Raw genomic sequence first — 3,767 nt, 5'->3', positions numbered from 1 at the left:
TTTGTGGTTGACAGCGGAGTGATTTTTTTTTTACTGCGGCAAAAAACAAGAGTAACACCCACAGACTTCTGGAGAGAACAAAATGGAGGCTGGATGCCAATCCCTTCATTTCTGTCTTGAAATCTGTTTGTTTTTCTGCGTCTCTCACTACATTTTTTTTAGCGTCTATGTTTCAGCGGCTCCCTCAATTAAAAACACCACTCTAGGAGTGTTATTGTTTGTTGTGCCGTACAGCCTGCAAACAAATTCTTGAAATACAAACTATTTAAATAAGCCGATGGAATGGAAGTGAGCTTTGCTTTCTGTTAACGTCCTGTTCGATTGTGGTTTATTTTTATTTAAGAGACATTTATAGTGAAGCTTTTCACCTACCACCTAGTCCCGTGACGGCGAACCTATGGCACGCGTGCCACAGGTGGCACACGGAGCCATATCTGTGAGCACACATGCGTTTCCCTAGCTGAGCTCCAGCGTGCATGTGCGCACCAGCCACCTGATTTTCGGGCCTTCCGGTCCCACAGGAAGTTGAGAAACATGCCATTTCCGGCCTCCGGAGGGCCTCCAGGGGGGATGGGGAAGGCCGTTTTTGCCCTCCCCAGGCTCCAAGAAGGCCTCTGGAGCCTGGGGAGGGTGAAAAACAGGCCTACCAGGCCCACCGTGCCATCGCATGCCAAAAGCAGAAGGAGCGCAGGAGGGTCGCACACACATGCACGGGGGGGGCAGGGAGCATTGAATTATGGGTGTGGGCACACGTGTGCGTGACCCCCCCCGCTCCCCCTGCTTTTGGCACGTGACAGCGAAAAGGTTAGCCATCACTGACCCAGTCTTAACTTGCATATTCCTTTTATTATGGGTAAATTAAACCAGACTTTTGTTTAAAAGTGAAATCATTCCCTTATAATATTTCTCCACTGTTATTGCAACATGCTGTGCATCAAACAGGAGCCCCCAAACCACCTGTTAGATTCTTATTTTATGCATCTCTCCAAACTGCAAGGAGGGTACAGAGACAGCCTTTTAAAAGAAGATAATAATTAAAAAAACAGAAATTCTGTTTCACAGTCAATATTACGTCAAAGCAGCATTTCTTTTTTGCCCCAAACGGAATAGAAAATGAATTGTGACACATTCTGTCTCCCTGAGACTTCCTTCCTTTTTTCTCTTTCTTCCTTCTTTCTTTCCTTCTTTCTTTCTTTCCTTCCTTTCCTTCTTTCTTTCTTTACTTCTTTCCTTCCTTCTTTCCTTCCTTCCTTCCTTCCTTTCTTTCCTTCTTTCTTTCCTTCCTCCTTCCTTCCTTCTTTTCTCTTCCTTCCTTTCTTTCCTTCTCTTTCCTTCCTTCTTTCCTTCCTCCTTCCTTCCTTCTTTTCTCTTCCTTTCTTTCTTTCCTTCCTTCTTTCCTTCCTCCTTCCTTCCTTCCTTCCTTCTTTTCTCTTCCTTTCTTTCTTTCCTTCCTTCTTTCCTTCCTCCTTCCTTCCTCCCTTCCTTCCTTCCTTTTCTCTTCCTTTCTTTCCTTCTTTCTTTCCTTCTTTCCTTCCTTCCTTCCTTTCTCTTTTTTTTTCTTCTTTCTTTCTTTCTTTCTTTCTTTCTTTCTTTCTCCTTCTTTCTCTCTTTTTGATGCAGGAGATAAAATAATGTTGAGCTTGCTAATGCAGACAGGAGGAGGAGAAGGAGAAGGAGGACCAAGAGGAGGAGAAAGAGAAGGTAGACAGGAGAATAACAGAATAACGGAGTTGGAAGGGGCTTTGAAGGTCTTCTGGAGACCCTATTCCATTCCAGTAACTGTCCAGAAGGAGGAGGACACCTACAAGGAGGAGGAGGAGGAGGAGGAGGAGGAGGAGGAAGAGAAGGTAGACAGAAGGAGAAGGAGAATAATAGAATAACAGAGTAGGAAGGGACCTTGAAGGCCTTCTAGTCCACCCCTGCTCAAGCAGGTGATCCTATTCCGTTCCAGTGGCTGTCCAGGAGGAGAAGGAGAATATAGAAGACAGAAGATAGAAGATACAAGGAGAAGGAGCAGAAGACAGAAGGAGAAGGAGGAGGTAGAAGGAGGAGAAGGGAGAGGGAGAAGGGAGAAGGGAGAAGGGAGAAGAAAGAAGAGAGAAGGAGAAGGGAGAAGGAGAAGAAGGAAGAAGGGAGAAGGAGGAGAAGACAGAAGATAGAAAGAGGAGAAGGGAGAAGGGAGAAAGGAGAAGAGAGAAGGAGAAAGAGAAAGAGAAGGAGAAGATAGAAGGAGAAGGAGAAGGAGAAAGACAAGGAGAAAGACAAGGAGGAGAAGACAGAAGGAGAAGAAGGAGGAGGAAGAGAAGGAAGAGATAGAAGGAGGAGAAGGGAGAAGGGAGAAGGAGAAGAAGAGAGAAGAGAGAAGGGAGAAGATAGAAAGAGAAGGGAGAAAGAGAAGGAGAAAGAGGAGGAGAAGACAGAAGACAGAAGATAGAAAGAGAAGGAGAAAGAGAAAGAGAAGAAGAGAGAAAGAGAAGGAGAAAGAGAAGGAGGAGAAGACAGAAGATAGAAGATAGAAAGAGGAGGAGGAGAAAGAGAAGAAGAGAGAAAGAGAAGGAGAAGGAGAAGGGAGAAGAGAGAAAGAGAAAGAGAAGGAGGAGAAGACAGAAGATAGAAAGAGGAGAAGGGAGAAAGAGAAGGAGAAAGAGAAGAAGATAGAAGAAGGAGAAAGAGAAAGAGAAGGAGAAAGAGAAGAAGATAGAAGAAGGAGAAAGAGAAAGAGGAGGAGAAAGAGGAGGAGAAGGAGAAGGGAGAAGAGAGAAAGAGAAAGAGAAGGAGGAGAAGACAGAAGATAGAAAGAGGAGGAGGGAGAAGGAGAAAGAGGAGGAGAAGGAGAAGGAGGAGATACAGAAGGATAGACAGAAGAAGAAGGAGACCTACAAGGAGGAGGAGGAGGAGGGAAGCCGCCTTACCTGTTGCACTCGCCCCACCCTCAGGTAAGACACCAGCACCAGCAGCAGAGGCACGTAGATGCTCCCGTCGCGGAAGAGCGCGGCACCTGAGGAGCAGAGGCAGGAGAGGAGCCTGAGGTCCCTTCCCTTCCCTTCCCTTCCCTCGGCGGGACCCTCGGGGGGGGGGGAGAGGAAAAGCCTCCTTACCGCCGGGCAGGGCGGCGAAGGCCAGCAGGTCCTGCAGGGTCTGCAAGAGGCTCTCCAGCTGCTTCCCCTCCTGCAGGTTCCTCAGCCGCACCACCAGCTTCTGCAGCGCCGCCGCCCGACGCTCCTCGTCCGCCTCCCACGCCGGGCCCGACGCCCCGCTGGCCATGGCCTCACGCACCGGACGGACCGACGGACCGACGGCCTGAGGGGAAAAGCAAAGTCTCCGGCCGGCCCGCCCGCCCGCCTGACTGACTGACTGACTGGCCGGCGCTGCTCCGGCCCCGCCTGGTCGGCTCGGAGGAAGAAGAAGCCCTAGATGGCGCCCCCGGTTCCTCCCCGGCTGGAGGGAGGGAGGGAGGGGAGGGGAGAAGCGGAGGGGGAGCCGCTGGGACGCCGGACGGCTCCGCTACCCGAGCCCGAGCGGGGGAAGCGGCCGAGCGGGGCCCTCCGAGCAAGTGAGGGAGAGCGCGGAAAGGACGCGGAGGATTGTCCCGAGAAAGTTTTTTTCTTTTCTTTTCTTTTCTTTTCTTTTCTTTTCTTCTCTTGTCTTTTCTTTTCTTTACTTTTCTTTTCCTTTCTTTTCTTTTCTTTTCTTTTCTTTTCTTCTTTACTTTACTTTACTTTACTTTACTTTACATTACTTTGCTTCTTTTCTCTTACTCTTTCTTT

The sequence above is a fragment of the Pituophis catenifer genome, unplaced genomic scaffold (genome assembly GCF_029215685.1).
Source record: "Pituophis catenifer annectens isolate HBS135680 unplaced genomic scaffold, rPitCat1.0.hap2 SCAF_7, whole genome shotgun sequence".
NCBI classification, from domain to species: domain Eukaryota; kingdom Metazoa; phylum Chordata; class Lepidosauria; order Squamata; family Colubridae; genus Pituophis; species Pituophis catenifer.
The sequence above is the reverse complement of the archived record's forward strand: the minus strand, read 5'-3'. Positions refer to the sequence as shown.